This window comes from Nannobrachium achirus (genome assembly GCF_963921795.1).
Source record: "Nannobrachium achirus genome assembly, chromosome: 18".
NCBI classification, from domain to species: Eukaryota; Metazoa; Chordata; class Actinopteri; order Myctophiformes; family Myctophidae; genus Nannobrachium; species Nannobrachium achirus.
Window position 1 is genome coordinate 56,445,741 of NC_137825.1, and position 12,945 is coordinate 56,458,685.

The window sequence follows — 12,945 nt, forward strand, 5'->3', positions numbered from 1 at the left end:
GCCCTAAAATCATGCAAATCGGTACACAGTGTTAGTAAGTAGTAAGTCATGTCATCAACATGGATCTGTCCCATTTCCCATATTCCCTCCTGATTGGCTGCCATTGCCTTCTAAAGTTTGTGTATGTGACCTGACGGTCGCTTATCTCCCGATTTAGGGAGTCTTACTGGTGATTATTTGCAGTGGTGCAGTGGTGATTCAATGTTTGGGGGGTCGCAAAGTCGCTCAACACCTACTATACAGGTCTATTGATATGCATATAGGCTCGTTTCTTTGTTAAAACAAACCCCGGCTGAAAAAAGATATGGGTCGCCGGGGGCGCGCGACCCAAGACCACGGCAACACTGATTATTTGGCACTCACCTACACTGCCCTACAATTAAAGGCAGAGTGCAGTAACTACGTTTTCGGATACACCGACTTAATTGTGTCGCGCAAAGGCCAAATTAGCCTCCAGGATATTGGGGGATGAACAATTACCTCAAGAACAGATATACAATCAGTGTAATATCACTTTTATGCCTTCATCTCATTTGGCTGATCAGCTGTAACACTTTTAAACCCATTTTTGTGAAATTCTTGTACGTAGTTACTGCACTCTGCCTTTGTAGGGCAGTACACAATTCCCATGTTTTGTTTTGATTTGATTTCATGGCATTTACAAATGACCCTATTTCTTGTTGGGATTCATCTTTACTAAGTTTAAGAGATGTACCCGAGTTGCTTCCATGACTACCTCTCGACCGTCTCGAGACTGTCAGAGTGCCTGATGTTTTGTGAAGTGGTAAAGGACACGGGAAGGAGACTACGAGGACATCTGTATCTCCGCGCGCCGCATTGAAGTAATAATTGAATTGCAAAAAACGCCCCTACGTTTGTGAAGATCCGGAGTAGAATAAAAGAGCAACTGCGGTTGCTTCAATTCAGTTTATCCTTTGCTTTGAAGAGATCAGAGAGCACGTATGCCGCACTGTGAAATTGCAATTTCCCTGAAACTGGTAGGAAAAAAGAAAAGATTGAATGAATCTTTACAAATCATGAGATTGCGCCATCTACTTCATCAACCTTCAGTCGCCCCATGAATCTATCGTCGTCGTCGGGTGGAAACCTTCTATGTCCAAAACCGTTCATTTTGTCATTTATCATTTTAAAAATGAACTAAACTAGTGAAAACAGCCGATCTACAAGCACACAACGCCTCGCACCGCGAGGCGTTGTGTGCTTGTAGTTCTGCTGTTTTCACTACTTCTGTGCGGCGGCCTTGTGTGATGAAGCGGGGCTTTACAAAAAAACATACAATATCTAAAATTGGAGATACGAGGTTTCTGCCCCGACAGTGACGATATGTGAGGTAGACCAGCAAGCAGGGGCGTCACAAGTTTAGGGGGGGAGTGGGACTGAGTTACAAGGGCCCAAGGTGGAGGGGTCTTATTTATTTTATACTTTAGCTAGTTTTGAAAAGTGTGAAAATGTGTGCAAATCTTTGAATATATGTATTTTTTAAGCAAACATTTGTAACTCAGATTTTGCTTCTGGGTGGTCCCTGGAAGTAAATATTTTGAGATGGGGGGTCCGTGGCCAAATACATGTCCTTTTGGGGGTCCTTCACGTGGAAATGTTTGAGCACCACTGACATAGAAACATAGCTTTTTCAAAAAACCTTTAAAGACTTTCACGATTTTTCAAAAAATAGCAGATCTACAAGCTTGTAGATCTGCTATTTTTCAATAGTTAAAGCACAAAACAACACAGTGAATCCCTTGTACCCAGGGCCCAGAATTAATTGGTGCGACACCCCTGCCTGTGAGTGCCACGCGATGGGAGATGAACGACTGAGGAACTCATTGAGCTCTGAACTGATTATTTGGCTGTCTTATCCGTCTATCTTATCTGTCTTATCTGTCAGTCTTATCTGTCTATCTTAACTGTCATGTCGTGATCATCACCATCACCAACAGGCTGACAAGGCACATTTTAAGAGAGGCCGTTTATTCTTCATGCACCCCCTCCAACACACAAACACACACGCAGGCACCAAATATTAATGTTACAACATGCATTATAGATCTGAGATCACACTCTTCGACAAACCCCCACAGCGATTAAGCGGAGGCTGTTTTGTTTTATCGGGCCTCCCTGACTCTCTTATCAGCTCATTTGCATAATTAACAGTGGCTGACGCGGTGTCCTCGTGCAGCAACCGCTGCCGCGGTCGCTCTTAACTCGGAATCGTGTCCCACTTATTACGAGCGAGTGTCACTTTAAAAGCCTCACTCGTGGCGTGCGCCGTCGGCGCGGGGTGAGTGAGGGGTGCAGTCGACTGCATTCTGGGTGTTTGTCTTTAACAGCACACCGGCACACTGCTGAGAATGTTAGAGAGGCAGGGCCTGAAATGTCTAAAAGGGCCTTTTGGTGAAAATATAGAAAATAGCAGACCTCCAAGCTCACAACGCGTCGCGCTGCGACGCGTTGTGAGCTTGGAGGTCGGCTATTTTCTGTACTTGATACCACACTAAACTAAGCATAAAAAAGTCAATACTGGAGATGTGGCGTACGGCATGGATTTCTGCTCAGTGAGGGCAATTCTTTCAACATAAGATGCTGCATTCAAGTTCAGGAGAGTTTGGACAAGGCAATTCTCTTGAATGCTGCCTTCGGGTATGGCATATGGAAACAGGGCATTTGCATTTCTTTCACCATAGTAAAAACTACGGTACATTCATGGTCTGGAGAGGGCACTTTTTTGCAGACGGATAAAAGGGCAGGGGCTCAAGCCTCCTTTGATGTCTATGTGTGCTAGGGCCGTTTTTAGCTATAGGCGGTATAGGCGGTCGCCTAGAGCGCCATCCTAGAGGGGGCGCCGAGGGGGCGCCGAAATGGAGGGAGTGGATCCAAACCAGCCCAAAACCGGCCCAAAACCGACTAAATTCACGGCAAAACCCGCAAAAATCGCGCGCGCGCTTTGCGAAATACGACAAAATAACTTGTCTCTCTCTGAGAGTGGACTAAATTTGCTCAAATAGTGGCATAAGGGTTAGGACCATGACCATGTCATGGTCAAATATGGGGGTTAATAACTCTCAGAATAAAAAGAACACAGAGGGCTCTATTTTGATTGTCTTAAGTACCAGCTCTTATGCCTTAACTTACAGTAAAGACCTGTACATACTGTCTCCGACCACCAAACTTTTTGTCTGAGAGTTCCCACTTTGCGACGTGCAGCTTTCCAAACTCTAATTCGAGGTAATGCTTTTCAGAAGATGCGAGATTTTGTAGTTGAACCGGACCTTTCTGACAAAGTTAAGTGGTTGGAGACCGTATGGACAGGCCTTTAAATGAAGGCAGCCAGCAGCGAATGTTCTGAAGCTTGGGAAACCAAGCATAAGTAGTGAAAGCAAGCCGTATTTAAAGGAGCCTTCCCTACTGATTGAGAGCTTTGATTGGAGTATGGCAGTCATGTGATGTAATGACCAGCTGACTACAGCGTGTCCTGCATAAACTAACGCGTTGCTTACATTTTTTGGGGGATCTGTTAATGGAAAAACTGACTTTTTGGGATGCTGCAATTAAGTAGAAGCAGCTCTGGGTGGTCCTAACTGGCAAGAAAACATGCTGTCTGACGAGGAACTTCCACCAAAGGACTAATGCTATCATACCCCAGATTGAATTAAAACACTGTGTTAATTGCCAGCTTTCCTTCCACCGACTACTGCCTGAATCACATGAATAAATCAGTGCTCATTGTCCTTGCAGTGTCCCTTCTCCATTCTCCTATTGACGGAACAATCAAGAAATGCAGCTCCATGCATGATAATGTACCTGGGCCCATCCAGTAAGCTCCTGCAGCCATCGTCTTTGGTGCTTGAAGCTCATGTTTAAAACCCATTCAGAACGGGTACACTATATTGTGTATCATTATTTTATGCTTTAACCATTGAAAAATAGCAGATATACAAGCTCACAGCGCGGCACCGAGTGCCGCGCTGTGAGCTTGTAGATCTGCTATTTTTGAAAAATCGTGAAAATTCGAATTTTGACCCGATTCTATAAGTGTCTTTTGAATCCTCCTAAGATTTTTTGAAAAACATATTTTTCTATGTCAGCCATCTGGCTAGCCATCGTCAAAGAAAAGGTCCTTTTCACTTAACTGGAGCTCAGTTAGTCTGTTCTTGAGAGACTATGTCAGTGGTTCTCAAATCTTTTCATGTGAAGGACCCCCAAAATGATATGTATTTGGCCACGGACCCCCATCTCAAAATATTTAGTTCCAGGGACCACCCAGAAGCAAAATTTGAGTTACAAACGTTCGCTTTGAAAATACATATAGTCAAAGATTTGCACACATTTTCACGACTTTTTCAAAAATAGCAGATCTACAAGCTCGCAGCGCGGCACTCGGTGCCGCGCTGTGAGCTTGTATATCTGCTATTTTTCACTGGTTAAAGCATTCAATAATTCTAGGCCTACTTAATGTACCTGGGCCCATCCAGTAAGCTCCTGCAGCCATCGTCTTTGGTGCTTGAAGCTCATGTTTAATTTCAGATGTTTTACCAAGATTGCATCAACTGTCCCATCTGCTGCTGTTGTTCTTGCTAGATTGCTGGACCAATTATGATGAAACGCAGTAGATATATTGGAGCAAAATGAATCATGGACAATGTCAGATTTTGTTGCACACAATCCTTGTCTGCCAATCCACAACATCCCGCCAAAAAGCAAAAAAACTACCAAATGATGCCCCCAAATCGGCTGCTCACCGCGTTGCTCTGCCACAGACAAAGAGATGTCTACACACATCTCATCAACATGGATCTCCTCTTTTATCACATTCCCCTCTTCTAGCGCCACCATGAGGCAGCTTCTTGCAAAACACATTTACGGACACGGCTCCTACAATTTGTGCCCTAAAATCACGCAAATCGGTACACGGTATGTCTACACTCATCTCATCAACATGGATCTGTCCCATATAGCGCTACCATCAGGCCGATTTTTTTAACACATTTTTGGACCTAAAATCACGCTGCAACCTGACGGTCGCTTATCTTCCGATTAGGGAGTCTTACTGGTATTAGTTTCTATTCCTTTTAGTTGTCAGATTTGGCTGTATTCAACATACACTTTAGTTCCATTTACAACACTGCTTCTAGTTTAAAATAGTTAAGATGTTGATGTAAAACAAGGAAACCTGATATGATATTGTTACTTAAAGAATCAAGATTACTTATTATTAGGGGGCACGGTGGCGCAGTGGTTAGCGCTTCGCCTCACAACTAGAAGGTCCTGGGTTCGATTCCCGCCGGGGACGCTGTGGGTGCTGGGGGCGTGTTTCTCCCTCCTCATCAGCGCCCACACCCTAGGTGGGGTTGGCGATAGGGCCTTTCTGTGTGGAGTTTGCACCCGTGTCTCATAGGGTAGATACCCTCACAAAAACATGCAGTAATCCTGGTCTCAATAATGCCTCCCCCTGGCCAGCCGGGGCGCTTGATGGAGGGGAAAGGAACTGGTTGGAATAACGTGTTCCTTCCACGCGCTACGTCCAAACCGGGGAAATCCCCCCTGTCAGGTGAAAAGAAGCAACTTGGACTCCTCATGCATAGAAGGAAGCATGAGGTCAGTCCGTTGTCTCCCCAGGCGCGGCAGAGGGAGAGCAGAGCCCAGGATTACATAGGCAATTGGCACTGGGTGAAAATGGGTTGCAAAATCGTGGGATAAAAATTATGAAAAAAAAAAAAAGATTACTTTTTATTACTGCAACTTTCAAAACATCATCAGCTATCATCCCAAGTACAGAATTATTCGTTTAGCAAACTCTCTCAAAACATCAGATTAGCTGCTCCTTGAACCACAGCCAGTGAGATTTGAGCAGAGGCATGATTTCTCATATTTTGTCAGGATTAGAGTTTTTTCTTTTTTTTCCCCCCCTGTAGCATTTCCTCTGCTCTGCTGAAACTGCTGGCTGCAGCCACCTGAGTGCTGGCTACAGACAAACGTTGTATGGCACCAGGGACGTGCTGGCCATTGGGAAAAGCGGGACAACTCCCGAACGGCCGGTTCATTCCCGGCCGGTCCAGGCCGGCCATTAAGAAAAAATAAAAATAAAATAAAATAAAGTGTCTGCCTTTGTTCCATTTTGGGGGCTGGGCGGCCAACAAAGTAAATTGTCTCTGTCTGGCAGAAACGTTGTATCTCCAAGTTTCAAATTTGTAAATTCTTTCGCAAAGCAAAGCCCTGCTTCATCATACAAGGCTGCCGCACAAAAGTAGTGAAAACAGCAGATCTACAAGCACACAACGCCTCGCACCGCGAGGCGTTGTGTGCTTGTAGATCAGCTGTTTTCACTAGTTTAAATCATTTTTAAAATGGTTTTGGACATACAAGGTTTCCACCCGACAACGACGAAATATAACTCATGTAATTGGCCCACTGGCTTGTCACTTGTCATGATCTGAAATGGCAAATCTTTGAGTAGCAGCAGCGCTATAGAGAGAGATCTCTCTGAGGGCCTCTCCAACTCTTTTTCCCGGGCTGAATCAGGGGCCCAGCACGTCCCTGTATGGCACTCTCAACTCTCAAGCATATCGCCCCGGGATCCCCTCACCTTACTGTGTCTCCCGGCAGCGCTGAAAAGTGCAATGCTGACCCAATGCTCTGGCGTTGCCTCTGGAAATGCAGGTGTTTGTGGTGGATATTCTATTGCAGGGGTTCTCAAAGTGGGTGACGGGGCACCCCTGGGGTGGCGCGAGATGATTTGATAATATTTGGAATTTATTTGGACATAAAAAATAAAAAGTTATTTTCAGTTCTAACCAAAATGACTATTATCTCAACGCTTTCCTCGCAACATAATCTCTAAAAAATCTTCACTGTCGGGCAGAAAGCTTGTATCTCCAAGTTTCAAATGTGTACGTCTTTTGGTACTGCTTGTAGATCTGCTGTTTTCACTATTTTAGTACATTTTATAGATGATAAATACAAACCCAACGGTTTTGGACATACAAGGTTTCCACCCGACAACGACGATATGCTATAAATATAAGGCGCTGGGAGTTGAAATTATAATGTAGGTGTGCCTCGGATTCAAAAAATATTTATGGGGTGCCCTGAGACAAAAACTTTGGGAACCCCTGTTCTATTGCTTCGAGGTTGCCTCTGGAAACGCCGGTGTCTTGCTGGGCATTCATTTGATAGATAGACAGAATCCACTGTGGTTACATGATGAATTATAGGAGATGGGACCATTGGGTGAGCTGTTGAGCCACACTCTTGCGCAAATCATCGTAATAATTTATAATGAAACTACTCATACATGTACACAAAGGGATTTCGACGAGGTTGGCGATGACTCCGGAATTTGAATGATAAACAGCATCAAACGTGCTAGGCCCCCTCGCGTGAATACATGAATCGTAAAACCTCGCGTCTCCTCTCCTGCCGAGCGAGATGTCCCTAAATCTCAAATCCCCCACATAAGCGGGCGAGCACAGATGACAGGTTTTGTTTAATATTCATAATATATTCTGCACGGCGTTCGCCAAAGCAGAGCATGGCAGGAGAATAAGAGCGGTCTGAGTCCCTCCCATTGAACACGTCCCTTCTTCTCAGCCCCGGGTTCTGTATTGTCCCTCGCTTACAAATATGGGTCAGTGCTAAGGCCTGATTTATACAGTACTTGGTTGCACGCCCTGTCATGCACTGAAAATAGAACTACAAGCTTGTGTGTGACTGGCGCGCAACTAAGTATGAATCAGGCGTAACAATGATGGCAAGGTCAAGGCGGCTTTCCGTTGTGCTGTTGTTGCGACCGTCAGTTCGCAGTTACTATCAAAACCTCCACCGGCTGTCAGTCTGTCTGTCTGTCTGTCTGTCCGTCCGTCCGTCCGTCCGTCCGTCAGTCAGTCAGTCAGTCAGTCTGTCCGTCACGTCACACTTTTCCCCTACTCATATCTCCGCCACCGTTACCCTGATCCATGCCAAACTTTGCACACGCACTCCTTGGTTGCCAAACCACAACCTCTACCCCACATGGCCCTCTTCTAGTGCCACCATGAGGCCGATTCTTGCAAGACACATTTTTGCACACTGCTCCAACAGATTTTGCCCTAAAATCACGCAAAGCGGTACACAGTATCTCTACAGTCATGTCATCAAAATGTATCTGTCCCATCTAGCACCACCACCTGGCCGATTTTTGAAAAACACATTTTTGTACACTGCTCCTACAGATTTTGCCCTAAAATCATGCAAATCGGTACACAGTGTTAGTAAGTAGTAAGTCATGTCATCAACATGGATCTGTCCCATTTCCCATATTCCCTCCTGATTGGCTGCCATTGCCTTCTAAAGTTTGTGTATGTGACCTGACGGTCGCTTATCTCCCGATTTAGGGAGTCTTACTGGTGATTATTTGCAGTGGTGCAGTGGTGATTCAATGTTTGGGGGGTCGCAAAGTCGCTCAACACCTACTATACAGGTCTATTGATATGCATATAGGCTCGTTTCTTTGTTAAAACAAACCCCGGCTGAAAAAAGATATGGGTCGCCGGGGGCGCGCGACCCAAGACCACGGCAACACTGATTATTTGGCACTCACCTACACTGCCCTACAATTAAAGGCAGAGTGCAGTAACTACGTTTTCGGATACACCGACTTAATTGTGTCGCGCAAAGGCCAAATTAGCCTCCAGGATATTGGGGGATGAACAATTACCTCAAGAACAGATATACAATCAGTGTAATATCACTTTTATGCCTTCATCTCATTTGGCTGATCAGCTGTAACACTTTTAAACCCATTTTTGTGAAATTCTTGTACGTAGTTACTGCACTCTGCCTTTGTAGGGCAGTACACAATTCCCATGTTTTGTTTTGATTTGATTTCATGGCATTTACAAATGACCCTATTTCTTGTTGGGATTCATCTTTACTAAGTTTAAGAGATGTACCCGAGTTGCTTCCATGACTACCTCTCGACCGTCTCGAGACTGTCAGAGTGCCTGATGTTTTGTGAAGTGGTAAAGGACACGGGAAGGAGACTACGAGGACATCTGTATCTCCGCGCGCCGCATTGAAGTAATAATTGAATTGCAAAAAACGCCCCTACGTTTGTGAAGATCCGGAGTAGAATAAAAGAGCAACTGCGGTTGCTTCAATTCAGTTTATCCTTTGCTTTGAAGAGATCAGAGAGCACGTATGCCGCACTGTGAAATTGCAATTTCCCTGAAACTGGTAGGAAAAAAGAAAAGATTGAATGAATCTTTACAAATCATGAGATTGCGCCATCTACTTCATCAACCTTCAGTCGCCCCATGAATCTATCGTCGTCGTCGGGTGGAAACCTTCTATGTCCAAAACCGTTCATTTTGTCATTTATCATTTTAAAAATGAACTAAACTAGTGAAAACAGCCGATCTACAAGCACACAACGCCTCGCACCGCGAGGCGTTGTGTGCTTGTAGTTCTGCTGTTTTCACTACTTCTGTGCGGCGGCCTTGTGTGATGAAGCGGGGCTTTACAAAAAAACATACAATATCTAAAATTGGAGATACGAGGTTTCTGCCCCGACAGTGACGATATGTGAGGTAGACCAGCAAGCAGGGGCGTCACAAGTTTAGGGGGGGAGTGGGACTGAGTTACAAGGGCCCAAGGTGGAGGGGTCTTATTTATTTTATACTTTAGCTAGTTTTGAAAAGTGTGAAAATGTGTGCAAATCTTTGAATATATGTATTTTTTAAGCAAACATTTGTAACTCAGATTTTGCTTCTGGGTGGTCCCTGGAAGTAAATATTTTGAGATGGGGGGTCCGTGGCCAAATACATGTCCTTTTGGGGGTCCTTCACGTGGAAATGTTTGAGCACCACTGACATAGAAACATAGCTTTTTCAAAAAACCTTTAAAGACTTTCACGATTTTTCAAAAAATAGCAGATCTACAAGCTTGTAGATCTGCTATTTTTCAATAGTTAAAGCACAAAACAACACAGTGAATCCCTTGTACCCAGGGCCCAGAATTAATTGGTGCGACACCCCTGCCTGTGAGTGCCATGCGATGGGAGATGAACGACTGAGGAACTCATTGAGCTCTGAACTGATTATTTGGCTGTCTTATCCGTCTATCTTATCTGTCTTATCTGTCAGTCTTATCTGTCTATCTTAACTGTCATGTCGTGATCATCACCATCACCAACAGGCTGACAAGGCACATTTTAAGAGAGGCCGTTTATTCTTCATGCACCCCCTCCAACACACAAACACACACGCAGGCACCAAATATTAATGTTACAACATGCATTATAGATCTGAGATCACACTCTTCGACAAACCCCCACAGCGATTAAGCGGAGGCTGTTTTGTTTTATCGGGCCTCCCTGACTCTCTTATCAGCTCATTTGCATAATTAACAGTGGCTGACGCGGTGTCCTCGTGCAGCAACCGCTGCCGCGGTCGCTCTTAACTCGGAATCGTGTCCCACTTATTACGAGCGAGTGTCACTTTAAAAGCCTCACTCGTGGCGTGCGCCGTCGGCGCGGGGTGAGTGAGGGGTGCAGTCGACTGCATTCTGGGTGTTTGTCTTTAACAGCACACCGGCACACTGCTGAGAATGTTAGAGAGGCAGGGCCTGAAATGTCTAAAAGGGCCTTTTGGTGAAAATATAGAAAATAGCAGACCTCCAAGCTCACAACGCGTCGCGCTGCGACGCGTTGTGAGCTTGGAGGTCGGCTATTTTCTGTACTTGATACCACACTAAACTAAGCATAAAAAAGTCAATACTGGAGATGTGGCGTACGGCATGGATTTCTGCTCAGTGAGGGCAATTCTTTCAACATAAGATGCTGCATTCAAGTTCAGGAGAGTTTGGACAAGGCAATTCTCTTGAATGCTGCCTTCGGGTATGGCATATGGAAACAGGGCATTTGCATTTCTTTCACCATAGTAAAAACTACGGTACATTCATGGTCTGGAGAGGGCACTTTTTTGCAGACGGATAAAAGGGCAGGGGCTCAAGCCTCCTTTGATGTCTATGTGTGCTAGGGCCGTTTTTAGCTATAGGCGGTATAGGCGGTCGCCTAGAGCGCCATCCTAGAGGGGGCGCCGAGGGGGCGCCGAAATGGAGGGAGTGGATCCAAACCAGCCCAAAACCGGCCCAAAACCGACTAAATTCACGGCAAAACCCGCAAAAATCGCGCGCGCGCTTTGCGGCGCGTGGGAGTGGGGGGGCCGCATTCGAGAGAGCTCGCCTAGAGCGCCGATTAGACGCGCTACGGCCCTTGCACGTGCCTGGGCAGTGGTGTAAAGTAACTAAGTACATTTAGTCAAGTAATGTTCTTAAGTGCAATCAATGTTGAGGTATTTTTACTTTACGGGAGTGCTTCCAATTTTCAGCACTTTTACTTCTACTCTTCTACACTACATCTCAGAGGCAAATATTGTAGGCCTACTTCTATTCCACTACAATTATATGAAAACATTGCTACAGTAGTTACTTTGTAGATTTAGATTATCATTACAAAACACACCACTTCAGCCCTAGCCTATACTGTTATGCCATTTGAAAACAGACGATCTACAAGCTCACAATGTGTCACGACGCAACGCATTGTGAGCTTGAAGGTCGACTATTTTCAAATGAGTTTTATGCAATTTATACATTTTGAAACTTGTGAAACTTGACATTCTGCCTAAAGGGTACTTTCTACTTTTGGTACTTTAAGTAGACCTACATTTTGAATTCTGGACTTTTACTTGTAACAGGGTATTTCCACATTGCAGTGTTGCTTAAGTAAAACATTTGAGTACTTTTTCCACCACTGCACTTCAAGACACTGGATGAAAACCTTCCTGTCCCCACCCTGTAGACAATATGCCTTCCGGTGTGTTCCAAGATTTCTAGCGGAAGTGCTGCGTTTAACGGACGTTACGTCATGCGATGCGGGTCTGTTTACATTCCCCAGCGAAACAACTAAAATAGATTGTAGCTCTTAACTCGCTCTTCATAGGTGTAACATTGCTTGAATCAATGTTTTTGTTTGTATATTGTTTATTGCGAGCGCAACCGACGGAGCAGGAGACGTAGACCAGAGTTTTTCGTGCAGGGAATACGTTTGCAGGAACACCGCACTGTGAAAAAAATACAGCTTCCGGTGAAATTCTCACGGCGGAAGTTGAACGCCTTCTGCCTTCTATTGTCACCAGGCTTTTCTCGGAGATGAGTAAGCCTGGCTACGCGAGGCTATCCTGTCCCCATGACTGTGTGCACAGTATGTGTTATCCCTTATCAGTGGCGTCAGTTCCGCAAAAGCTAAGGTATGGCAACATCATGACTGGTGTCATGTTGCCATACCAACAGGCATGACGATGATGATTACTGATAGTATTTATTTTATTATTTTATACCTTGCCATACCCAATTGACGCCTCTGTCTCTTAGCTTTGACACAACCTGAACCTTGCACCACTGCACTGCACTCAACCTACAATTACATTTAAAAAAAAACGAAGACATTTGGCTTCTTGCCATGCCATACATATCCCTGATTAGACCTTTCTCATGAATACCAGAAGAGGCGTTCCCTAGTGAACAGGAAAAGCTCAAATTAAACTCAAGTGAGGCGGCGGAAGTGGGGAGAGAACCGGGGTGCTCTGTGCTGCAATTCTTTTTATTTATTTTTTGTCCACATATCGTCGTCGTCGGGTGGAAACCTTTTATGTCCAAAAGCGTTCGTTTTGTATTCGTCATTTTCCTTGTGCGATGTTCTCGTATGATGAAGCGGGGCTTTACTTTACGAAAAAACGTACAAATTGAAACTTGGAGATACAAGGTTTCTGCCCGACAGTGACGATATGTCATCTCTCTATTGCCTTTTTTCTTTTCTCTTCTGAAGAATCCTGAAGGAAAACAGAATTTATTCCATCGTACTTTTATTCTAACGAGTCATTCCCAATTTCG

The 12,945-nt window shown here is 44.8% G+C and overlaps 1 protein-coding gene across 1 annotated transcript in view; it reads left to right on the forward strand.

Moving 5' to 3' along the window:
* Window positions 1–12,945, forward strand: part of rhbdl1 (rhomboid, veinlet-like 1) — a gene marked incomplete at both ends in the record, with an annotated part of 122,703 nt that overhangs the window by 98,898 nt on the left and 10,860 nt on the right. The window lies entirely within an intron of this gene.